At 47.7% G+C, this 27,236-nt stretch overlaps 1 protein-coding gene across 4 annotated transcripts in view; it reads right to left on the reverse strand.

Moving 5' to 3' along the window:
• LOC140593697 (forkhead box protein N3) overlaps positions 1–27,236 on the reverse strand; it is a 248,655-nt gene that overhangs the window by 49,294 nt on the left and 172,125 nt on the right. The gene's annotated exons all lie outside the window — the stretch shown is intronic.

The following is a 27,236-nucleotide window of genomic DNA, read 5'->3' on the forward strand; positions in this document are numbered from 1 at the left end:
ATATGCACGGCACCCTACCTTCCAGGCCTGAGACACGCGCTGCACGGTCTGTACCGGCCCAGCATCCCGGCCTCCCCTCAGGGCCTGCCCATTCCCTGTGCCTCAGGTTCCCCTAACTCACCTCTGTGCACCCCTGAGGTTGCTTAGGTCATGGTCCCCCCCTCACACAAACACACACACACCCTATGAAGTAGGCTGGGAGGATGTGGGAGTCTAGATCTTTGTTTCCCTGTCTGTGCAATGGGACAACAAACACCCACTTTGTATTTTGGGTGTTTTTTTTTTAAAGATCATATTTATTTATTCATGAGACCTAGGGAGAGGCAGTGACACAGGCAGAGAGAGAAACAGACTCCCTGCAGGGAGCCTGACGTGGGACTTGATCCCTGGACCCCAGGATCACGACCTGAGCTGAAGGCAGACGCTCAACTGCTGAGCCACGCACCCAGGTACCCCCAATCACTCACTCTGCAGAGTGCTGAGGTCACGCAGCAACACAAGAAAACCCTTGACAAAGAGGAGCTAGTGTCTGAAGCAGGAAGAAGACAGATGTCAGCTCGGAGGCTGCACTGAGCCGGACGTGCAAGAGGGCCAGTGCCAGTCAGTCCCCCTGCCCAGAGGGACAGACTCCCGCGGGGGGCAGCCCCAGGCCAACATTGTTCCCTAGTGCTCAGAACACTTGAGTAGTTTTGTGTTTTCAACCCCCGGTTCTTTTTCTTTTTTTTTTTTTTTTTTTCCCTGTCTTTTTCTTTTTTGGCTAGAGTCAGTACCATCTGTGAATTATACAGCAGAGGCCAGGTTTTCGATAATTTGAATAAGACCTCAGGGAGTCTGAACTAAACATATGTCCCACAAAAATATAAAGTAATTCATAGGCTTTCATCTATTAATTGGGAAAAGGGGCTTTTTATCAATGTCTAAATTTTTATGAACAGTCAAAGAAACGTCTGGTTCTTTCCACCACAGGCAACAGGGCAAAAAGACGTCTTCCAAAGTTGTCGGCCTCCTCCCCTAGATAGAGGCGAGGAGGGGCATATTAGCAATCAGAGAGAGTAAAGGCAACAGACGGTTTTTAAATAAAAATAAGAGGTGGGGCACTTGGGTGGCTCAGTTGGTTAAGCAGTTAAGCATCTGACTCCTGATTTGGGCTTAGGTCATGGTCTCAGGATCCTGGGACTGAGCCCGGCCTTGGGCTCTGAGCTCAGCAGGGAGTCTGCTTCTCCCTCTTCCTCTGCTCCTCCCTTACCTCCACCCCCATGCGTGCTCCAAATCTAAAATAAATAAAATCTTAAAAAAAGAAAAAAATGAAAAAGGAAAAAAAGGAGGTGAGTGTATTGGTTTTTCAGAGCTGTCATAACAAATACCACAAACTTGGTGGAAACAGGCCAGAATGCTGAAATCAAGGGGCCACCAGGACTGTGCTCCCTCTGAACACTCCAGGGAACAGCCCTCCTTGTCTCCTTCCAGGTCTGGGTGATCTTGGGAGCTCCTGGCCTGCAGCTGCTCCCGTCCCATCCCCTGCCTCATCATCCCATCCCTGCCTCATCGTCACACAGTGCTCCTCCTCCCTGGATGTCTGTGTCCTCTCCACTTACACAAGTTATTGAATTTAGAGCCCACCCGAACCCTGTACAATGTCATTTTAACCACTCACATCTGCAAATAACTTATTTCCAAAGGAGGTCACCTTCTGAGATTCCAGGAGCAAATGAACTCTGGGAAAATACACCATTTATCCTGTTACCATGATGACAGAGGAAGATTGGAGAATTTTCTAGAATCATCAGAGCTAAAAAGAACATCAAAGATCCCACAGATGGTAAATGGAGTTCTTCTCTGATACCAACCCCAAAGAACTGGTGGTCTGGTGGTGGCCTCCAGAAGTGACGCTCAGAGATGGAGCCCCGACCCTGCATCTGCTTGCCCCTGCGGCCCCTGAGGGATGCCCACCATGCCCACCGTGGGGGTGGAATGGGGGACTGATGATGAACTCCACGTCTCTGTCCTCCCTGAACTGATTCAACACCCTCAACTTTGCAGAGGCAGAAACTGCGCCCATGGAATGTGTGAGTCACATCTTGGTGGAAGAAGCAGGACGAGAGGCAGTCACAACAGTGAGAGATACAAGCTCCCTGCATTACAGACGAGCTAGGTGCTCTGGGCAAACACTGGAAATCAGCGGATGGTCTTCACTGGCAGAAACTGGTTTCACCTACTTAATAAAGTGTTTCACTAATGTAGGTCAGTAAACTTCCTTCCTTCAACAAACATCAGTGTGTGATTCTCACAACACCAGAAATGAGTCCTAAGAATACCTAGTTTAGTTGTAAGAGACCATATAAGGGAATATGGAGGTACCCTCCCCCCCCCAAAAAAAAACCAGCGCCCATAGTATTATGGTTCCACCGAGGGGAGAGAGACTCAGCCCAGGCTGGGCAGAGAACATCACAGAAGACTTATTGGAGAAGGAGACCCCAAAGTCGAAAGGATGAACAGGAGTCATCCAGGGATTAGAGAAGAATAAGGCCCTAACTAAGAGCATGAGCGAAAGCCAGGATCAAACTTCATTAACCTTCTTAAACCAGTGTGCTATTGTAAACTGTGTGGTTTTATGTCCTTTGGAGAAAGGGCCCCACAACATGGTCTTTCTTGAAACGTGGCACCTGAGGTCTGCATGACTCTCCTAAATTGGCATTCTACCAGAAGCAGAATGATAAAACCAGCCGAGTTTCCATTTTTGCCTTGGCTGTCAGGGTACTCGACTGCAGCACATATAGTCAGCTTAAGAATCTGGAATAATTGCTTTGTCCTCTCTCCACAGAGTAGGTCTATTTTGTACTTTTACACATTCAGCCTGACTGTAACACGTCTTACGTACCTTATGTTAACCTTATTAAAGGGAAGTGGGATATGAATTATAAGGATGCTGGTAAGGAATATGTGCCCCTGTCTATGTAGAGGCATGGACCTGGAAATCTAAAAGCTATCACCCATCATCCCCTAACCTTACATTAGACTCCACATGGCTAATCTTCTTCAAAAACCCAAACATACCACCCTCACAGACTCACTTTACTCACTGAGAGAATAAAATGGAAGGGTCTGAGTTACAAAGGTTGAACTCCCAACCACCGAAGACCTGATCCTCCTTTACCCTCCGCAGCCCAGCAACCTCCTGGGCAGGCTTCTCCACCTCAACTGCCCCCGTTGCCAGCAGACACTCAGGGGACCCACTCTGGGGACCTGGGGTCGGGGCCGGTAATTTCACTCTTTGCCCAGATGTAGGCAATACAACTGTCTGGGGACAATGAGCCAACCAGAAATTATTTTTTAATTGCTTGCTGCACACGGAGCACTTGCTAAGTGCCACTGGAGATAAAGCACAAGGCACCGCCTTGGACATCAAGGAATTCATCATCTGGGGCCTAGAAACACGGGGCCTGCCTCCAGGGTCCTCATACTGCACAACTCCAGAAGGTGCCATCTCAGAGGCTCCAGCTTTAGGCCGCCATCCCAATGCTGGTTCTGCGAGACCATGGAGCCTGACCAAGCTACTAAACCAACCTCCTCAGTGGTTGTGAGAATGGAGACATAAGACATGTGAGGTCAGGGACACCTGGGGGGCTCAGTGGTTGAGCGTCTGCCTTTGGCTCAGGTAGTGATCCTGGGGTCCTGGGATCAAGTCCCACATTGGGCTCCCCGCAGGAAGCCTGCTTCTCCCTCTGCCTGTGTCTCTGCTTCTCTCTCTGTGTCTCTCATGAATAAATAAAATCTTAAAAAAAAAAAAAAAAAGACGTGAGGTTAAACTAAAAAGTACCTAACACATAGTATGTGCTCAATTAACATCAGTTCAACAAATCGTTATCCAATCAGAGCAAAACCCAACCGTATCAGGTAGCTCCAGCTGCTTTCATGAAACACCACAGTAGGGATGGCTTAAACAACAAAAATTTCTTTCCTATAGTCTGGAGGCTACAAGATCAAGAACCAAGGGCTGCCTGATTTAGTCCTGGGGACACCTTTCTTCCCAGCTTACAGACAGCCACCTTCTTGCTGTGTCCTTGAGTGTCCTTTATTGGTGTTTCCATGTCCAGAGGGCTCTCTCTCTCTTCCTCTCCTTATGAAGCCATCAATCCTATAGGATCACACCCTGATGGCCTCATTTAACCTTCATGACTTTCTAAAAACTCTATCCCCAAATACAGTCACATCAGGGTTAGGGCTGCAACATATGAATTTTAGGAGAGGGGGGCCCACAAATCAGTCTCCAGCACCGACACGGGGAAATGATCACCAGGATAATGTTCACTGAATGTCTACTATATTCCAGGAGCTGTGCCATCATTGTAGCATTTCGTCTTTCAACCACCACGTGAGCAAGGCATTATTCTTCTCCCATCACCGATGAGGACATGAAGCTCATTAACAGTAATTAACTCGCTGAAGGACACAGCCAGCAAATGGTCAAAGACTCATCCCCAGGTTTCTGATTCCAACCTCCACGCTCCTAAAAATCATCCGCACTGCTCCTGATTTCATCAGATGACAGACTCTGCTATAAAGTTTATTATAAACTGCATAGACAGACTATAAATGCCAAGGGCCAAAGGGAGATTAATAAAATGAGGAGGAGATGCCAGGAAGGAGATGAGATTTAAACAGAGTCCCCAGCAAAGAGCCAGGTCAGGGGATTCAGATGCGGGGGGCGGGGGGTGCAGGTAAAGATGGCATGAGCAGTAGACCATGCCTGGTGGGTCTCGTAGAGCAAGGCAGGGATCCGCCTGTCTCCAGCGGTGGGCATGCACAGGGAACAACGTGACATAAGGATACTAGAGGATGAACACAGACTCTAAAACGTCTAGAACGTCAGGGAGGAGATGGGAACTTACTTCCATGGGGGCAGTGCCCCATAAGGAACCCCCTTGAGCAGGAGATACAGTGGTGACAGTGCTTGGGGTACAGAAGACAGAGCCTGGAGGCAAGAAATGGGGTGCTTGCAGTTCAGGGGTGGAAGGGGTGGGGCCACAAGCAGGTGTACCTGGAGGGGTGTGTAGTGTAGACAGCCAGCTGCTGGGCTCTGCTCTTCGTGAGTGCTCCATAAACCGGGGGCCGAGGAGATGAGAAATCAAAGATAACCACCCAGTTCAGATCTCAGAGAGCGGGAGATCTTCAGGAGTCCCCTGTGCAAGGCACTGCCTGACATTTTGAGGGGAGACAGGTGGTAAACAAGCAACAAATGAGTGTATAAACACACTTGGGGATAAGTGCTCCTGGGGGAGAAGTGCAGAAGGAGCCCAGCAGGAGGGCTTAAGGAGGACCCCTCTCGGAAGAGGTGTCCCTAAAGCAAGAAGCAAATAGATGAGAAGGAGCCAGTGGGCAAGCAGCAGGAAAATCAGAAACTTGATGCCTGAGGCTGACAGCAAAGGCTCTGGGGGGTGAGGGGTGCGGCCACAAGATGTGATAAAGCTGGATGCATTCCAGGCAGGACGGAACAGGGCTCTAAGGGCCACTCACCAGTGCTCACCAGTCCAAGCAGAGCAGTGGCCCAGGACCGCTCGGCTACGCCAAGCAGCATTCACAGAGGGAGCCTGGGGAAACGGGGCAGGTGAGGGGGGGGATGGAGTCCAATGTCACATGATCCAAAAACAGAAAATCCTGGGAACCTGGACATCCAAGGCAGTGGGGAGGAGACCCAGCAAACACCAGGAGACTGCTGATCAGCCTGCTGTCATGAAACATGCATCTGGAAAGGCCCCAGTGGGTAGAAGTGCAGCCCGAGGGAAGGCCTGGGCAGATCTCTCTGGGCTTTCACAGCCATACTTTCTCCCCCACTGGGCGATGCTTTCCTGAAAATGGACTTCGCAAGTAAAACGTACAAAAGTCAAAAATGTAGCTTACAACCTCCACCTCACTCATATGAAGCCGCAGTCCTTCTTGGCAATGCTCAGCACAAATGCAAGCAAAGCAGCTCCTGAATACCTCACCTTCTGGACTCAAGCATCCACGATTCATTTGTTCGTGAGCAGTGTTGCACACGAGCCCTTACTTTTGCTTCTTTCCCATGACGGCAGACCCCCCCCCCAAGTCCCCCCAACCATTAACCCAAAGGGTTCATAACCAAAGGGTTCAGCTTCTGTAGAAACTGATGTATTAGCTGGCAGGCCAGTGGGATGGCTAAAAGCATCCGCTTGTTGATGACGTGTAGAAACCCAGCTTCAGCAGACAGAGGGTGGTCTGCGGGCGTCCAGACAGGTCAGCAGGCTCCCTCCACCCCCCACCGTGGAAGCATCACAGAAATGACCCAGGCCGTTGCTTATGACTACAGAAGAGGCTCGTGCCCTTTGTCCCAAGGCTGAGGGTTGACCTAAGGAATAATAAGCTTCTTCTCAACTACACAATTTTATGAAACAAAGACTTTTTTTTTTTTTTCCAGTTTTGTCAACCATCAAAAATCCTGCACTGGGAATGTTTTCAGTCATATGCCTCAACAGCAATATATATGTTTTAAAAGTAAGGAAAACTGTTACTTTAAGAAAATGATAAAGCCATGAAATCCACTAATATATTTTTCAATCAGAAGACTATGTTCAGGGATTTTCTCTAAGCTGCTTTTTTTTTTTTAAAGAGGAAATCCCAACCCACAGAGCAGACAATTTGCTTTTTCTTCAAACTGACAAGTGGTATCATTTTTGTATTGGATGCTAGAGAATTCTTATTATTGAATGTGCCTTTATTCCGGAGGGGGGGGGGGGTAGAGGGAAGCCCAGAAAATAAAATAAAAGGTATTAAAGAAAATAAAAATGGTGCAAGGAAGCTCCAAAGTAATTGAATTCACTCTATGACCCAAATCTCCAGAAAGCCTTTTGAAGTCCCTGCCAACCCCTGGCAATGCTGTGGGGGACGCCACTGCTGAAGCCTTCACGGGTGTGAGGGGACCTTTTTCTCTCTGAGGCCGAGTCCATACTTAACACTCAGTCCCACTCCTCAAGAGTCCCTGCCCTCGTCAGTCACCCAGGAAAGAAGGTCACTGACAAAAGAAAAGAAGCTCAAAGCTTCTGGATGGATGAGCTGATGAAGCTGTGGGTAGAAGGTGGCTTTCCAGAAAGTTCTCTTTCCAGCTGCTGGACTGCACAGTGGAGCCAGCCCACCCCAAGTCAGAGATGAAGTGGACTGGCGTGAGAGGACGGCACGTACTTACTTGTATTTGGTCTCCTGGGACCAATTATGAAGGGTGAGACATTTGGAAGAGAGACTCACCTTGGCCTCCAAGAATTAGTCTGACCTGCTCGTCACCAGCCCTGGACTGACTGACCTCAGCTCTCGAGGGCTGCAGGCAGGACGCCCTCCTTAAAAAGCAGCCAGGTTCAAGGGCATGACTGTTGCTCAGAAATAAAATGTTGGTACACTGGGCAGATTGAAGACGCTCGACAAAAGTGCCTTCAGATGCCTGGTAAAACTGAGGTCACGCAAACACTGAATCGTTGGGAACAAAGTAGCCAATACATTAAATAATTCTAAAGGGATTCTGACTCAGAGTTACTCAGTCAGTCCCTCCGCTTCTGCACCAAGAACTCAACTGACACGAGCATCCACAGTTGTGCAGAGTCCTGTGATTTCGAGTTTCAAGCAAAAGGATTTGGGGCTGAAGAATATATTAACACAAACAGGAGTCCCCATGAACGTCCAAGGCCCTGAGTAAGAAACGTTGAGCAGGTGTAGCAGCACCTAGTTGTACCAGTTCACATGGAGCACCCACCCCACCACCCTGCAGGTTCAACGCATCAAACACCCTGCTGTGGACATGGGGGCAAAGCGAGTGGATCCCTGAGATAGGTGCCTGGGTGCAGAAGGCAGCCCGGGGTGGGGGCCTTAGTGCCTGAGGACCCGGAGGGGGGGCCCCAAGCCAGGCCCATAAATACCTCAACCCAAAGTAGGGAGCAGTGAGCCATGAGCGCCAGTGCTATAGGAAGAGTGCCTTCTGAATGATACATTGGGTTTTGAGAGGGTGGAATGAAGCATCATGAGTTTAAAACAGGAGGACATAGGGCACTTGGCTGCCGCAGCTAGAGGAGCAGAAGACTCTTGACCTCCAGGGTCATGGGTTCCGGCCCCATGCTGGGTGTAGAGATGGCTTAAACAAGAAAATAAAGACTTTAAAAATAGTAATAAGATAAAATAGGAGGATCTGCTTTAAGACTTTCAAATAAAGCTAGAAGAGAAAGCTAAGCCTTCCTCTGCTCCATCATCCCATACCACCTCCACCTGACAGAAACAGTGCAAAGGGATTTTTTTTTTTTAATAGAAGGCATTCACTTAGAAGGAAAGGGGTCCACTGGCACTTAGCTATAAATCACTTCTGATAAAGAGAAGCAAGTTCAAGGGCATGACCAATATGTTACCACCCCAGAATAATGGGTCCCATTTGGGACCTGTGGCCTGTGCCCCTGTGCTCTTTGCCTGCAGTGTGCACAGCAAATACAAACAACACCCTATAAATCCTCCCCACTCTGTCGAAAAGATCTGTGCTCCCCTCACTTACCATCTAAATTGGAAAACACTTGCCCCCGAAGGTGGCTGCTTCTTGAATGTGAGCAAGGCTTCAAATGTACTTGAAAAGGCAATTGTCAGTGGGAGAAGTTCAAAGCTCTGGAGACATGGTTTCTGGAGCCAAGCTGATCACCAGCCCCCACTGTGTGGCCACACACCTCCCTGGCCTAAGCTCCCTCCTCTGTAAAGGACACAGTCCCACTGCATAATTCCTAGGCACCTATGCCTTTAGCGTAGGCAGAAACTCATCACCGGGGGCCCCTGGGTGGCTCAGTCAGTTAGGCATCTGCTTTAGCTCAGGTCATGATCTCAGGGTCCTGGGATTGAGCCCTGCATCCAACTCCCTGGTTCTGTGGGGAGTCTGCTTCTCCCTCTCCCCACGCCTGCCACTTCCCCTCCTTGTGCTCTCCCTGTCAAATAAATACAATCTTTAAAAAAAAAGAAGAAGAAAGAAACTCATCACTATTTCTTTTCATTGCTATGTTCATGTCCCAGGGCCACTAGAAAGAAGTGCCACTAACTGGGTAGTTTAGAACCAGAGAAATGTATTCTCTCACAGTTCTGGCTTGAAGTCCAAAATCCAGGTGTCAGCAGAGCTGGTTCCTTCTGGAAGTTCTGAAAGAGGATGTGTTCCACACCTCTCTCAAGCATCTGCGGGATGTCAGCAAGCCTTAAGTTTCTTGGCTTGTAGATAGGTCACATTGACCTCCGCTTCCGTCCTCCCTAAATGCAGGCCTGCCTCTCTTCTCTTCTTATAAGGACATCAGTTGTACTAAAATGAAGGCCCAACCTAATCCAGTAATGCCTTCATCTTGACTTGATTGGGTCTGCAAAGACCCTACATCCAAGTAAAGCCACAAGGATTAGAGCTTTAACATACCTTTTCAGAGAGACAACTCAACCCACAATGCTTGCTTGGACAGGCAAATGCTGGGGGCCATGAGAAATCCAACAAGGACCCCATGTGAGTAAGCTGCCATTTCTGAACGGCTGATCTGAAAACCGTTGTGTGGTCCCCAAAGTACGAGGGTAAAGCATTGCCCCCCGTCAGCCCCAGCCGGGTGACCACCATGAACACAGCTCCCCACCAAGCCTGGGGGTAAACCTCAACACTGGGCTAAACAAATGGCTCCAAGCGCGTAAGCCAAACATTTTACACGGGGGGCTACTAACTGGGATTACATTTCATAAAACTCAATCACTGTTAAGAAAATAACCATCTGGCAATAAATCACGCCTGCACAGACAGCAGGCTTGTCCAGAGAGACACAGAAGTGACTCAGCAATGGAGAGGGGAGCACAGAGCCCAGAGGTAGCACTTGTCTGGGGCAGGGACCTGGGCACGTAAGACGAGCCCCATCACAAGTGCCCTTAACAGCTTCTGATTTCACTGGGAGTTTATCAAGTGCTTTTTGATAAAGGAGACATCATCATTATTAAGAGAAATGTACACAGGAAAAATAAAACAAAGACAGAGAGAGAGAGAGAGTGAGTGAGTGAGAGAAACGTACACAAAGAGAAAAACCAAAAACCCACCATGGGCAGGGTAGCCTGACAGATCCGGACATGTACACGTGTGTCAACAGTGCCCACAGGGCCATGTACACTCTAGAATTCAATTTCCGCAGGAATAGGATGCGTGGAGCAGATGTGCCCTAATCCTGGGGTGCCAGGATCCCTGGAAGGGTGCTCGGAAGAGCAGGGTCCCAACTGCTGGCTGTGATCTGCAGGGGAGAGCGACCGACACAGCAGGGCCCAGGGAGACACAAGATCCAACGTAAGTGGCCAGCCAGTGAGTCCCCACTCACGCAGTTGCATACATTTTAATTACGGCGCAAGAACAGGCCTGCAGATCACACACATCCTGGTGCCACTTTCCCAAATGGAAAAGGTCTTCTGCAGAATCAGCAGCATGAGGACGAGGCTCCATACCGATGCTCCCCCAAAACCATTCAGAAATCATCAATGTCGCTCTGCAAGCGGCCGCCCAGAGCCCCTGTGCTCCTGGTAGAAACGTTCTTCCCCGTGGCACACCGTGCTGACCCCGGCGATCGGCGATCTACGGCAGATCTGACCCTGTGACTGCTGGTCATCCTAAGTGTCAAACAAAAGCATAGACCAGGGAGGATAATCAGAGTCCTCTGGGGCAACTAGTTTGGGAACCATGGATCAAAGCCAGCTCCACTCACACATGAGTTGCTGAATAAACACGCTGAGTAAGCACAGCGGGCTCACGAGAGAAGGCTGACTGAACTGAATGGAGAAATCCGAGATGCAGAGAGATGCAGGCACTTACCCCAGTCACAGGTCAGCGACCAAGTTAGCTCCAGAATCCTGACACCCTCCACATCTACTTCAGCACCCTGTGCACCTCCCAAGCTTTCTCCCTATTGACCCTCCCTGTACAACGGAAACCTTGCTCATTGATTCATACAAAAACTGGGAGGTGGTCACCCCCTCACCCGCCCTCCCATAGCACCTTGTACAGATGTCATATGCCATGCTGCACGTGCACTTCTTAGACACTCATCTCTCCCACTGGACTGAAATCATCCTCATTTTCCCAATGCCTAGCACAAAGCCTCTTTCTAAGCATGAAATCAACATCTGTTGAATGAACGAGTTATGAGAATGTTTTAGGCACCATACAGGAGTGGTACCATGACCTTATTACTTGTTAATAGTATTTCAGAGAAACAACCCCCCTAGATATAAACTGAGCTATAAGGATGGGGGAAAGCCTTTAACGTAAGTCAAGGGGTGCCTGGGGTGGTTCAGGGGATTAAGCGTCCGATTCTTGGTGTTGACTCAGGTCATGATCTCAGGGTCGTGGGACAGAGCCCCGTGTCAGGCTCCGTGCTCAGTGGTAAGTCTGCTTTAAGATTCCCTCCTCCTGGGACGGCTGGGTGGCTCAGTGGTTGAGTGTCTGCCTTTGGCTCAGAGTGTAATCCTGGATTCCTGGGATCAAGTCCTGCATCCGGCTCCTTGCATGAAGCCTGCTTCTCTTCCCTCTGCCTGTGTCTCTGCCTCTCTCTCTCTGTGTCTCATGAATAAATAAATAAAACCTTTATAAAAAAAAATAATAAGATTCCCTCCTCCTGCCCCTCTCCCCATTCATGCATTCACAAGCTCTCTCTCTCTAAAATAAATAAATCTTTAAAAAAAAAAAAAAAGGTCAAAAAAACCCCCAGAGATAATAGAGAGTTAATCAGGATAGACACTCAAGTCAAAAAATGTTCCAACAGTCCTTTGATTACACACTTGCCAGTGCTTCGGGGCAATCTGCATTCCCTACACATAGTATCTGTATCAACAAACAGGATCAGGTCCTTTGCTCCCCGGGAAGGATCTGTGTGGAGAGGATGGATGGCTATAATATGAATTAGCAGGTAACTCAAAACAGTGTCCAGAGATTCATTCAAAACCTAAAATTCAATGATATTCCTAGTAGTTAACAAAAAAAAAAGTTTGATAGCTTTGAGCATATTTTCAAGGGTCACCAACAGAAATGACACATCATTGATTTAAAAAATTTAGTACACTCAGTGACTCAAAGGAAGACACTTGAAGGAAAATACACCTCACATAAATGGCACGAGCTCATGTCCGTTTCCAATCGATCAGAATCTCAAGGAAGGAGGGAAGCTGTGAAACAATGCAGACAAGAACATCAGACAAGAAGCAGGAGACCTGGGCTCTTCACCCAGATATACGGGTTTTTAGCTAAGTCACTGGCACCGGGTGGACCTCAGATTCTTCTATGAACCAACATGGCCTTCTGGGATCCCAGTGAAGAGATCTCTAAGATCTCTACCACCAGCAGGCTGTGCTCAGGTTCATTCTCACAAAAGTGACAGGCTGTTGTGTGTTATGTACAGTTAAGTGAATTTCCCAAGGCAAGGGTCAATTCTCTTGCATGCCTTGAACCACCTCTTTCTCTCCCTACTGTAAAACACACCCCAGTCAGCACAGTGAAGGCCAAGATGCTCTTCCTTTTATTAATTCTTGACAAAAGGATGGCAGTAATGGCCACAACTGTTGGTTCCTCAAGGGAGACGGAGGCGGTTATCTGGGCAAACCTAGTCTTACAGTGGACTGAAAAAAAAAAAAAAATTAGAAAGCAGTGTTCTTCCTAATTGAGAGAAAGCTACTCCTGCAGGTACCACAAACCGTATCATGAGAGTCAACAGTCAAGTAACTTCCCAAAAGCTGAACCTAAGTTTATTATAAACACTTGAATTTGGTGTCTGATGGCTCATCCAATCTCTCAGAAGGTATTTCAAGTGTACCTACCACATGTCGGGCAACGTGCTGGCCCTCAGGGGTGCAAAAGTGGACCACATAGTGTCCCTGCCCTGCATCTCAGGGTGGTGGGAGAGCTGAAAGGGGAACACTGGCAGGCGCAGAGTCTGAGGAGATCATCACACTGCGAAATACCAGGCAAAGTGGAGAACAAGAACCACAATGGGAAAGGTGGTTTCGCAGAGGCCTGGCTCAGCTGGATCGTCCAAGTGGAGAATGCAGCACCCGGAGGGGAAGAAGGGAGGAAGAATATTTTGGGCCGAGAGAACAGCGTACGTGAGCAAAAGTCAGCATTGGAGCACACAGCCTTTGTGGGAACACGGCGCCTGGCAATATGATTAAAAAAAAAAGACTGAACATCACAACAATGATGGAGAAGAGGATGAAAGGGAAAACGGCGTCCTTTAAATGGTGAGAAGGAAAGAAGAGGAAGGAGCACAGGTCAAAAAGAGATTTCAGAGCCACATCAATGAAATGCCATATATGCGCACCTGCTTTGGATTCTAATTTGAATAAACCACTGCTGATTTTTTTTTTAACAGATAATCAGGTAAATCCTAAAACGGACCGGATTTTAGGTGACAGTATAGAATCGCAGTTAATTTGGTTTTAGAAGTGATGATGGTTTTGTAGGGCTGTGTGTATGTCTGAGTTCTCACGTATCAGAGAGACATTCCGAAATATGTGTAGACATCATGATACGATTTGGTGCTTGGGATTTGCTTTAAAGTAATCCAGCGAGGGAGCACTCTTGATTTCGGCTCAGGTCATGATCTTGGGGTCTTGGGATGGAGACCTGAGTCAGGTTCCATGCTCAAGCAGGGAGTCTGCTTTAGGATTCTCCCCTCTGCCCCCTTACCCCAATCATGCATGCAGGCATGTGCACTCTCACATACATAAATCTTCAATCAACCAGTCAGTAAAGAGGGTGGGAAGGGGCAAGGGGAGGAAGGATGAAACAAGATGGGTCCCACACAGATGATATGTGTGAAATGTTGTCTCCCGTGAGAGCTACAATGGACTCTGAAGTCCGTTGTCATACAGTCTTGAAATCTGCCACCATGAAAAGTCCTAGAAAGGCAGAGCTTCCAAGTTGTGCTGAAGGGTTTGAACCAGGTCCTCTCAACCCTGCTTCTCAAATACCCGGGTAAAAAGTAATCATTTTGAGAGCTTGTGAAAATGCAGATTCCCAGGCGGCCACACCACGAATTCTCAGTAAAGCTGAGCTTGGGCCCAGAAAGCTGCATTTCTAATAAACATTCTAGATTATTCTAAAGCTGGTGGTCAGAGCCACACTCTGTGACAAACCACTTGAGGTAACAGGAACCACCAAAAGGTGGTGGCCGAGTTCGCATTTGGGCATCGAAGCCTCCAGCAGCACTGCTATCACCTGGACTTGAGCAGAGACAGTAAGCAGGAGGAGGAGGCCCCTGTGTCGCTCTTCTAGCCAACAGTGGAGATTGGAGAGAATGGGACAGCCAGCTGGAGGGACATTTAGGAGGCAGAATCAAGAGATCTTTGTAACTGATTGGGTATGAGGTTGAAGACGGAAGCATCAGGGATGACCCCAAGGTGTCCCCCAAGGACCCAGCCCTACATCTCCCTGTGCCTCAAGTTCCATAGTACCTAATGCAATGTCCTCCATATTCCAAGAGTTCAGAGGGTCAAATGAACAAAAGAATGAGGAAAATCACCCACTCGGCCCCTTTTCCCTACAGAGCTAAAAGATTAATACCACCACGCTCCCTTATAATGCTGAAGGGGCAAAGACGTTGCCATCTCAAACAGCAAGAGGGGAAAATCTACCCCAATGTCAAAAAAATAACCCAATCCCCAGAGAGGGGCTCACTCATTTCATTCCCTTATGAACTGTATGAATTCCAGAAGGGTCAAGACATTAATAGAAGTGGTGGGGCCAACAAATAAAAGCAATAGTCAATGAAAACAGGATGCATTAAATAAAAATAAGAGTGAAACACTTAAAATGAAAAATAAGTTGCAGATCAGGGTGGGGTTTCTTTTTTTGTTGTTGTTTGTGGAAAAATCTGGTCTCTGTTAGTTAAGTCTGTAGAAAATCACTCCATGACCGCTGTGGCCTTCTGTGCTGAGAAGAGGGCTGCTGTGCAAACCTCTAAGGCATAAGCAGGAAGCACTTGCCTCCTTTTGTACCTTTGTATATGGGGCACCCATGCTCAGAAATACCTAAGGGTTGCCTACCACCTTCAGAGCAAAGTCCAGATTCCTGGGAGTGGCTCTCAAGAACTCCACAGTCAGCTCAACCTACCTTCCTAAATCTAGGTCCCTCTCTGTCCTATAGAAGCCCTCTGCTTCAGCCAGCTGGGGGAACGGCAAAGCAAAAAAGAATCTTGGTTCAACATCTGGTCTTGCCATTTCAGCAAGCCACTGAATCTGAGTCTCAGTTTCCCTACCTGTAAAAAGAACATAACATCGACTCTGCAGTTGCTGAAAAGCTATCAGGTCATGGATACAAATGCTTCGCGCAATTCCAAACAGCCCCCCATAGGCTCTGTGAAAATATCAGTTCCCATGTTGCACACTCAGCCTCCCACATGAGCCTTCCCACTCCATTCCCTGCCCACCCTCCACCTGTGTGCAAGCTACTAACCCTGGTAATTGGTGACCTCCTCTCTCCCTGCCATCGGCCCCTGTTGCCCCGGCCATCCTGAAGGGTTCAGCTAATGAAATTCCATATCATCTCCAGGCATCCCACCATGGTTCTACTAACCATTAGGGATCATCTTCTCCTGTGGATTTCCAAATCGTTTCATCTTGGCCATTGGTCAATCCCCTGGCAAATGGCAAATGCCACTTTTAACCTTCCTGGTCTCTTTTTATCTTTGCCCAGTCTACTACACCAAAGTTTGGTAATCTCTCTATGTCTACACCAGTGCTCGGTTCAGAATAATTACATTTTTTCCCCATGTTGAAAATCACAAAGTGATGACATGGGCTGCTTAGCAAGAACCATTACCCAACCTCTTCATCTTGAAAATCAGGACAACTTGTGTTGGATAGCTGACATTTATTCCTGTCTAGAACAGGGGGCTAGAGTTCATAATTTTGGGTAATCACTCAACCCCGTGATTATAGGCAATTTGAGGGCAGCTGGCAGGAAGAAGTAGCCACCAAAGAAAAACTTTGCTAGTTTGGGAAATTTCAGCCCCAAATCTCTGGAAACAAAAGGCAAGAAAGATGAAGTCATCCCAGCAATGATAAAGAAGCAGCAGAGAGCCTTGGGGCAGTCCCAGAGTTCTCTGGTGTATCAGTCTCCAACACCTGTGACAGGTGTCCTGAGGAGCCACGAAGCGAAGCAGAAAGTACAAAATAGTCAAAAGCTCCTCTTATTTTTATTTTCATTATTGAGATGTTTTCGAAAGGCCAAAGGCCTCCCGTAGAATTTTTCACCACGGGCACGTTTCAAGCCCCAGCCCCAGCCCTTGTGCAGAGGTGTCCCTGGATCCCGGACACTCTGGCCCTTTGTGACCAGGGCTGGACATCTAACCCCCAGGGAGACCAAGGCCGTGTGTCTGGCACTGTGACAGAGACACTGGACAGAAACGATGGAGCCAATGTCACTGGGCAAGGGGACCATCACACTGAAGGGGCTGGTGCCAAACTTCCACTGGGGCAAGCCAAACGGGGTTCAGAAGCAGAAACCAACAGCCACGCAGAGGAAGCGAGACTGCGAGGAACTCCAGGAACCCAACCCCAGAGAAAGGCAGGGATGAGCATCCCATGTGGCCACCGAGGGACGCAGGGAACAGTTCCAAAGGCCCAGGGACCCAAGATGCGCTCGGTTGTGCATCACCCACCAGCCCTTTGGGACCGATTATTGCGTCTCTGAGACACACACTCTTTTACTTATGCCAACCCGGGTGGCTTTCTTTTCTTTGCAACCAAATGTACCCTGACTACAACATTCCCCTTTAAGAGACGCTAAATAAATTCCACCGGGAAATCCCTCTTATAATCTATTTCAACTGACAGCAGCTACTTTTGTCTGATTTATTACCTCCGTGAGCCTTCCCGGGGGAAGAGGGAGGGGCTGCGTCGCTCCTAAGGCAGAGCTGATGCTACACTGGCAGGGCCCGCGTGCAGCCCTACATCACCCTGCCCTCTGCGATGCATCTAAACTAGTTTGGTCAGCTTATCCTGTTCCTGAAAGCCGAGGAGCCACCACATCAGCAACTCCGTTGCCAGGGCAACTGCTTACTTTCCATATCAACTGCAAACTCGTTGCTATGGAAACACATATACAAGAAAAATTCCTCTCTCTAGCCAGGGACCAGATGGCAGGGAACTCAGGGAGAAGTCATGGGTTAGGGGGGCTTTGCTAAATGGGATGTTTACTAGAGTGCATTCCTCTCATCATATCGCCATATCGAGGCGCCACCGGCCCCGAGCGCCTTTGGAAATTACAATCTCATTACAAAAAGCAAAGGTTTGTTTTCTGCCTGCAAAACTACTGGCAGGAACTACAATAACTACAGGTTAAGTTATTTTTTGAAATAATTCTGAACTTCTCCCCCTAAATACGAACCTCTTTTGTTTTTATGCACCATGCCAAAGCTACCCTAAAGTGAATTCTCCAGTCAAAATAGCAATGGAAATATAATTTTTTATAAGAACTGAAATGGAGGTTTGATTTCTCCTCCTTTCCGATGGAGAGGTAATCCAGAAATCCGCTTTCATTTCCACCAACTAACCACTAATGCGCCCCAGATTTCTACCTCTGCTCTGACTTCTCTATTGAGCTTGGAATTCACATATCAAACCCCCAACCTGATAGCTCCGCTCAGATGTTCAAAAGCCACCCCAAATTTAACATCGCCAAAACAGAATGTTTGCTCTATCCCCCATCTGACTTCCCAACCCCCGTTTGCCCACAGGCCTTCATCTGCAAACCCCAGTCCTGATCTAAGCCCAGCATCATTTCTGACCTCTCTAACCTGCACCATCAGAGCCAGTCCCAGGTTCATGGTTCTCCAGAACGGCTCTTTAAAACATCGCATCCTCTCTGGGAAATGAACAAGGGGTAGTAGAAAGGGAGGTAGGCGGAGGGATGGGGTGACTGGGTGACGGGCACTGAGGGGGGCATTCAGTGGGATGAGCACTGGGTGTTATCCTGTATGTTGGCAAATTGAACTCCAATAAAAAAATATACAGAAAAAGGAAAAAATTTAAAAAAAAAATAAAACCTCACATTTCCTCTATATAATGTCCTTTCTACTGGCCTCCTTTCTGTCCCTTGGACATTTCCAGCTGCTGCCACCTCTGGGCCTTTGCACCTGCTGCTCTCTCTGTTCCAGGCTTTGCAGCATCCCTCTTGCCACTTAAGGCATGGCCCCATCAACACCTCCAGGAAGCCTCCCACCCTCCTCCTCACCCGTCTCCAGGGTTTTACCCTGTTTTGTCTTCTTCACCATGTGTATCACTCTCTGCTCTATCACCTATGTGTTCACGTATGGCTCTAGTGTTCAACACGTGCCCCCCTCCCCTTCTCCCCGCCTTACGGATCATCTGGAATAGCCAGGTAACTAACTACCACACATCACCACTATATCCTCAGCACCCAAAACTGTGCTTGGCATTCCACATAGATGTGTGGCAGGAATGATCACTGCTAAAAATGCTTCTAAAATGACTTAACTTTTTTTTTTTTTTTTGGTAAATGCCGAGTCTGATTTTTAGTTTGCAAACTAAGGCTTCTGCGGTCCTGGAAATCATGGCTATGAACACAGGGTCTCACTTTACATGGCCGCATTGTGGAAGACACTGGAAGGACCTGGGCATTTTATGCAGTATCCTGAGAGTACTTGGTGAGACCCTGCATCCAGGCTCCAGGCCACACTGTGGTGCTCTGATTCTGGGAGACCCTGGATTTCTTTTTTCCCCCTCCACAATCATAGCCACGATTAGAGCAGCGCTCGTGTGACTTGGCCTCTTTTTTTTCCCTAATAACAAAGTGTACAAACGTCCTGCAAGCTGATGATTTTCTGTCTAATGACATCAGTTAAATCACTTATCGGTCCTGTATCCTGCACAGAGCTCTGGTAAATGGAAGGCAGCCCTGAACTCAACCCGCTGGGAGCAGGGCAGAGCCCCACCTCTCCCATGGGGACCAGGGGAGGAGACCCAGGGCAGGTAAGCACAGAGCCTCCTCCAGCCGCCAGCCGCCGAGCAGCAACATGCTCGCCCCGCCTGGATTTTTCTGGTCCCCCGCCGAGTTCCCCGGTGCATGCGCAGGCGCACACAGCAAAGCCTGCATTCCGTTCTTGGAACGCTCTGCAACCTCACACAGCAGACTGGCAACTTATTATTCAGAAAACAACTTTACACCACTCTCTATCTCCCACCATACACCGCCTTGCTTCTCTTCTTATCATACTGGGCACAGGCTACATCAAGCTATTTGCTTTTGAAAATGTTAAATGCAATTTAACCAGAGTATCTTGAAGCAAAATCCTGGTTAACTGCCATGTTTAAAAAAAAAAAAAATAGGTCAGCGTCTCTGCTTTAGTTAAGTTACCAGAGCAATTTATAGTCCCCTCCCCCTCCCTTGGCGTCCTAGCTCCCCCACCAACTCCTTACTTGTATTTACATAACCTTCCTAACCACCCATCTCTCTCCTTCCTCTTCTCTGACACTGTTCCAACATATCCCTCGGGTCCAGCAACATTTATCTCCTCTAGACCTCTTTGACAGAAAATCCCACACTTGCATAGTAACAAAACCAACGTTTTATTTGGGACTGCAATGGTCTCAGCTGAAAGACTCCATTTCTTAGCCTTCTTTGCAGCCATGTGACCAGAGTATAGCCAATGAGATGAAAGCAGAGTGTGGGATTTCTGAAAAAGCTCCTTAAAACTGCTAACTCAGTGGGACCCCGTTTGATCCTTCCCTGCACACCCCCTACCTACTTCCTAAATGGAGAGCATGCTAGCTGATGCCATCTTCAACCGTGAGAAGGCTCTGAGAATGGAAACCAGCAGTGCACTAGGAACAGCAGAGCAGAAGGGGAGGTGGAATGTGGGTCTCTGTCCAACTCCTCAAGACTTATTTTATGTCCGAGCAATCCACTTGTAACGTGTTTAACTCACTGTTGTTTGGATTTTCTCGAATAAATAGTCAAATTTCATCCTAACTCATCCATTCTTGGAGGTTGCATGCTCATTCTCTCACCAGAAGAATGCTTTGTGAATTTATTTGAGTGCTTTCCCCATGAAGAATATCCATATGCCCCATTTTAGGGAAGAGAAGCTTCTCTGACCTCAAATGACACCTATCACTTATTGATGTGGCACGCTTCCCATACTTGTGGTGGTTTATTCTTTTTTCTATTTTTTATTTTGTCTCCTGTTTCCCTGCAATATAAGCTCCTAAGAGGCAAGAACCAAATCTCACTTTTTAACTTAACCTTTCAGATTACCAAATCTCTCCACTGAATAAACTAGTAAGCAGAGGGCCCCAGTGTCCCTGAAATCACAGGTAAAGAGATATTGATAGCCTACCAATACGGAAGCACTCCACAAGAACAACTTGGTTAAGTTCTGACAGGAACGTCAGGCCCGCGTTGAACCAAATGCAGACAAAAGATAAACTCTCACAGGGCTAGTTAGATACGTTCATCATCGGGACAAGCGACAAGTGAAAAGTGGCAAGGGTAGGGAATGGGAATAAGGTACTTTAAGGGGACCATGGAACCAAAATCCATAAACAAAGGTCTGCCTAATAAACTACAGCCTCATCAAATCAAACATTACGTTAGCCTTTTTAAAATATATAATCATCTGTTTCAAGTGCAAAAATGTCCACTGGGCAGATGGTGGAATTTTCTACAAAATCTAAGACCTGCCATCATCTCGCCAAAACTTAAGGGCATTAAGATGACCAAGGGCTCCGTGAGAGAAGTATGGATTAATCCAAACAACTCATCACTATTTGTGAAAGAAGCAAAACCCATGACTTTCAAATAGGAGGTCAGTGTGCCAACTTCCCATATTATTTACTGCAGAGAATTATCCTGCAGCTAAAGTGATTTCAAAGGGAAATCCCAAAGCCTCTTCAGCTCAACAGGGGAGGTTCTGAGAGCAATTTCTTGCTGCTCAGAGATCCAGGCAGTACATCAATGAAGAAGCAACCCATAGACCTACCAGGTATCACAAAGCCCTGCCAAAGGAAATGCAACATTTTTTGAAACGTTCATGGGGAGAGCTACTGGACAGATACACCAATGGGGCTCCCAAGTCCACAAGAACGAAGCTTTCTAGAAGACTCGTAGGGACCCTTCTCAAGGTCAACAATAGGAGTCACTGTAGGGACTTGAAAAAGCAGTGTTAACTTTGAAACAGAAGGGCCAGAAAAGAATGATGGGAGAAACAGGAAACAGATAAACAAAAGGAGGAAAGTAGGCTGAAGGAAGGGCTTCTGCTGGTTAAGTTCTTAGAGCTAAGAGGCTAGTCTGTGGGCAGGGCTCACTGGACCACGGGCTAGGGCCCAGGCCACCACACATTCAACTTTGTATCCGTTCAGCATTTGGTGTAGTTGAGTAGAGTTGGTACTGACCATAACTACTTTACCGAGTCTTTGAATGAATGAATGAATGAGCAGACAATCAACAGCTGGCAAGACCAGAACAGGAATGCACGACCCCCTTCCCCACCGCCAAGGCATCTAATACCTGTAAGAATCAGCAAGAAGCAGAGTTGATAGGATCAGAGGGAGAGCATGGTCAAGGGTGGTGCAGACTCCTTGGGATGAAGGAGGATGCTGGTATGAAGTGCTTCCTATTCCAGGGCCTGCGACACAGGGTTATGTTTACTTCAGGCCCTTTGGAGACCCCAACCTCCTCAGGCAACAAAGTTTGCATTTAGCACCAACAACAGAAAGCGGTGCACTGGGTGGGGCGCCTTGGTGAGAAAAAGGCAGCCCATACTCAGGGATGAATGGGATCGTCACCTGCCCCAGAGGCCTCAGAAGAAATTGATAAACCCCAAAACATTTTTTGCATGCCTCACCACCCAACACTACCCTGACTTTTTAGGACCCTCCCCATCAAAACCAGGATGCGCAGTTCTTCAAAGAGCATTACTTATTCAAAATAAGTCACCTCTTCTTCTAAAATGACTGTAGTTAAATGGGTACATTGACTAGCATCATGGGAAAGGGGAATGCTCTTGACACTGTGTTGACACCACCAAGAGGAGGGAATTAGAGTCAACTGTGCATAATAGGGAGGTCCTGCCACGTAGGAGATGCCACCGCATTTTCCAAAGTGCCTTTGAAAAAGAATCTCATCCATCAGGGTGGAAAAGCAAAACATCCAGGGGGCTGGGAATTGGGAGGGAGAGCTTGTATAAACGGTGTCTATGCAGAGCGAAGGGCCTCTGAACTTGGGCCAAATCAGTGGAGGAGGCTCAGGATAGAGCCTGGCAGCCGGAAGCCGAGAGGGCATGGGTAGGCTTCATACACATGCCCCATCTTTCCATTTGCAGATAAAAACAGAATTTGGCCCCATCCCAACAGCACAAAAAGACTCTCTATATTTACCTTTTTCTACCCTGCACCCCCACAGTAAATTCTGAGTTTACTGGTGTCATTTTAGTTCCCTATAACTCATGTTCATAGAATATTTTGAGGAAGAATGTAGAGATTATCTACAATAGCCTGTCTACCGAGGTATAACTAAACACCCGGGTTAATTTAAGGATAGGCCCTTCAAAACTGGAGGGAATTAGAGTGATTTACTGCTCTCCTACTTTATCAGCCGTGTGACCTCCAGAAAGTTTCTTAACCACTCTGAGCTCAACTCAGCACCTATGCTAAGAAGGAAAATGGGACCTTCCTCACAGGATTGTAGTGAGGAAGTAGGATACTGCATATGGCAAGTTTGAAGGTGTTTCCATATTTATGTCTGCTGATGTTATTATAAGACACAGGTGGTTCTTCACTTTTCCTGAGTCGGAGGTTCCATTAAAGAATCTAAAAACCGAACAAACAGAACTCTGGGATCCTCCAGGAAAATGCAACATGCATAGTCACGGGGTATGAAGTCAATAATTTCAGGCTGTCTGCAAAGCCTGTGATATCCAAAGACCCCCAATTAAGAAACCCAGCAATTACGAATTCCTGCTTCTATACATGAGAAGACGGAGGGCCAACATAGCTACCCGCACCAGCATCAAAACTAGAACCAGGTATCTTGGCTTCTAATCCACTCCTCTTTCAACTAAGACAAGTTGCCCATATTAATAAGCTGAAACTGTGTTTAAAGCACTCAGCCTGGGGGTACCCAGCTGCCTCAGTCGGAAGAGTGTGTGACTCTCCATCTTGGGGTCGTGGGTTCAAGCCCTATGTTGCACATAAAGAGTATATAAATAAATAAATAAATAAATAAATAAATAAATAAATAAAGCAAAAAACAAAGTGCTCAGCCCCAGATATAATAAACATACTTTGTACAGTGTTTCCTTTATAAACCTTTTGTGGTAACAATGGTTTTTGTTAAATTGGTAAGAAAAAGCACAGAAATAAACACACGCGCATGAACCATTACCATCCGGCCTATAAAAAGGAATTGCACTTTACTCCTCCTTTACAAGTACTCAGGTTAGCATGTGCTCCTCTTATAGTCTTAACTAAGATCTGTATTTAGGGGATATAAAACGTCTTCTCAGACTCTGAAACTCTACTTTGATTCAGGCAGAGGTCCGTCCACAGATGAAACTCTTAAGATGAAAAGCCAATGGAAAACCTTGCAGAGGTGGCTAGCAGCTGATCCCACATGAACCCATGGCTCCAGCTCAGCACCATCCCCCAGGAGGGGCCAACCAGCCTTCCTGATGTGAGAACACAGAAGAACTGTCTAAAAAGCATTCTAGAGGGGGGGTTGGGTGGGGGAACTCAGAAGGTGATCCAGCCTTACTTCTATTTCATGCAAAATACAAGGGGACCGAAGAACACGCTAGATGAAATTCAAATGAAGCAGACAGAACGTGGGGGCACTCTAGAGCCCAACAGATGGGTCTCTTTGACAAGGAAGGGCATCAGAAAGTGGGGAGGCATAGGGCTGGCTGTCGATGAAAACAGACATCAGGGGCCTAACAGACAACTACAAGCCAAAACCATGCTGGGATCCTATTCCAACCGAACATTCTGTAAACCCTCAGGGATCTCTGAGTACGGACTTGGTATTAGGTGATACCAAGGAAGTGTTCACTTTGTTCAGGGGGACACTGGCATTGAGGTGATATAGGAACTGGAGCTTATTCTTCTGCACACGGAAGGCAAAACGACATGAGATCTAGGATCTGCTTCCAAAGACTTATGCCAAAAGCCCTTGTTGACTACAGAATCTGGTGATGGGCAAAAGGGGGTGATAGGGATTCATCACGCTACTCTCGCTACACGTATGTTTGAAATTCCCCAGGATTACAAAATAAAAATAAAACTCTATCTTTTACAGTCCGTTTTTTTTAAGTCCTTATGTTTCTAAGTCTTATGAGTGATAAAATGTTTAAAAAAAGAGAGAGAGACAGAGATAAAACGGAAGCAGAACTGTCTATTCTTTCCGACTTACTCATTCATGAGATGTTCCCGATGAAATCTCAGCTTTGGAAAGAACCCAAGAGGGCATCTAGTTCAGGGATTCTCAAATCTGGCTGCAAGTCAGAAACATCCATGGAGCTTATCAGAACCACCAATTGTCCCCAACCCACCTCAAACCAACTGAATCAGAATCTCCAGGAAGGAGCCAAGAAATGCTCATTGCTTTGAAGTGCCCAGGGTATTGCTGGTGCAATCCTGTAAGGTCCCTCTCCCACATCCCAGGCAGGCAGGTGTCCAACGGGGGATATGTTCCAAGCCCTTGGGGAACAAGGACCACGTAAGATTCTGCATTCTCAGTCCCGTCAAGCTTAAAACCCTCTTCCAAGTTTTTAGAAGGGAAAAAATGTGAATGGGACGTGCAAGCCTTCCATTCTCTCCTTCAACTAACGTATCTGTCACCAACATTCGGGTGCACTTGACCAACTATGTTGGGGCCCAATCTCAGCGTGGGAGCTACCATAAAGTAAAATCCCCTGGGGGAAAAACAAGTTTACCCATACAGCCAAAGGGGCTTTCACTGGGCCAAGTAGCAGGGAGGATGCCTTCCCCTTTACTCAGGTGGCCAGAGGAGAAACCCCAAATGGATGGGCTACAGCATCAGTGTCTTGGAAGTACCTGGGAGTGCCGGGGAATCCATGCCTCTGAATGCAGCCACCAGCTGGCCCAAACAAGGAAGAGAAATGGGGAAAACTGACACTCTAGGCTTTGTTCTCACAAAATCACAAACGATGGGAAACCAATCCCCAACCACAACACTGACTAGCATTTGATCAGAAACATGTCAATACAGGTGAGCATGGCTTGGAAGCCAGAACTGAACATTTCCTAAGATTAACAATCTCCAATCCCAAACGCCATTCCCTTACAACAGGCAGTAAGTCAGGGAAACATGACTCCCAGAGTGGGGACTGGGGGCGCAAAAGGGGGGAGACGGCACACCTGCCAGCGTGCCTTAACACACACACCCCATCCAACACACCTGTCACTCGGAGGGCTGATGAATAATCCTCCCAAGTCTCTCTGCACACTTTACAGAGTTGTTCTTGTCAAACATTTCAGGGCGAGCACTTGCTAAATTACTTTTATATGTCCTGGCCTTGTGGCAAACACAGAGCCAGGCAGGCAGTAACATGCTGAACAGGTTCACACCAAACGAAGAGCGCTGTTCGTTGCTTTATCGGTGGTGACACATTGCTCGGGGGGACCTGAACAGCGTTTTCTTGACTATATTCTAATCTTGGGATTGCTTTTCTAAGCTGTTCCCCTCCTAACCAACCACCAGGACCCACTGATACAGCAGCTTTTAATATCACAGACTTGGTCTTTACAGCGGAGCAGCAAATCCTCTTCAAGTTCAAAGAATGATGGTCAAGCGGGCGACAAGAGCGGAGTCCAGAGGTCGGTCTGGAGATGTGGAGGGAAAGGAGAGCAGCGGGCACCCAGGACAACAGCAGCACCCTACAACTGTCAGTTACGCAAAAACCGGGACATGGGGACTACTGGCACTTGCACACTGGACGCAGCCCCCGCACACACCAGCGGCCAAAGGCAAAGCTCCTGAGTGTCCTCATTTTTCCTGGGGTTCCCAGGCAACCCCCTCAAGCCCTGCATGCCCACTGCCCATCTTGAGCATAAACTCCAGGTGAACAGCACTTGCAGACAAACGTGCCCAGCCGCAGCCAGGGGAAGCATGGCTTCGCCACATCCTTATGCAACAGGCCTCCGTGCCCGAGCTGAGCAGGGTTTTCTCAGGCTCAAGATTCTACTAGAAATGTTTCTGGAGAGGAAGAGAGGCCCCAACAGCGACCCTACTCCTGAACTTTAGAAAGGGTAAAGAGCAGACTGCCAGCTCCCCACCGCAATGCTACCACCACGAGAAACAAAGCTGGAAAATGCAAGGACAGTGAGAAAAGGCTGTAGACACTGCTTCCCAGCTTCTGTTTGAGCTGCAGCGACGTCACGTTTGGGATCTCCAAAGTCCGAGCACGCCGCTCTGTGTTCCAGCCCTGCCCGTCCATCCTACTCATCCTATTTCTACCACACCTACGATGATGTTCCTTCCCAGAAAGGGAAAGCAAATCACAGAAACCATCTCACTCCGGCAGGCCAGGAAACCCGGGCCTTAAGGCTTTACAGTCCAAATTCAATCTTTTTTGGAACCCTACCCTGAGTTTTCATAATCTGGGTGTCTTTCAAAGTGGCTGCTTACTTAGACACCTGCTGTGATGAGAGTTACCTGGGCAATTCACGTCTCTGTCTGGTCCTCGAGTATACTGTTTGGTCACCTCCCAATGTCCATGACTGTCCATTTATTCCAGAATCCTAGAGACGTGGTCTCTCTCCAAGTCCATACTCAGGAAGAAAAGAAATGCCATCTTTCTCCCGCCCTAGGCGGCTAATTCTCCTCAAATGTATATACACACACCTCATGGTTACCGGCTGCCCTGTGTTTGCACTGTAAATGCATAGTGTCCCACCCATGTCGAGGGACGATGCCGAGAACCAATCGAGTGTGCAAACTCCCGTTTTGTGATTACGTTCAGATACCACGGTGGGAAACCCTCAGTCCAGCACAACCACCAAAAACATTCTTTAACTGGGACGTTTAAGGGCAAGGGAAGTTCTTTGCAACCAAATGAATGAAATAAAATTACTCATTTATGACCACTCCTTCGGTGTGGTGAATTTACATGCCGTAACATTCCCCCCCTCAAAAAAAACAGGGAGAAATGACACATTTAAAAGAGAAAAATGTGAGC

Source organism: Vulpes vulpes, unplaced genomic scaffold, assembly GCF_048418805.1.
Source record: "Vulpes vulpes isolate BD-2025 unplaced genomic scaffold, VulVul3 u000000644, whole genome shotgun sequence".
Taxonomy (NCBI): Eukaryota; Metazoa; Chordata; class Mammalia; order Carnivora; family Canidae; genus Vulpes; species Vulpes vulpes.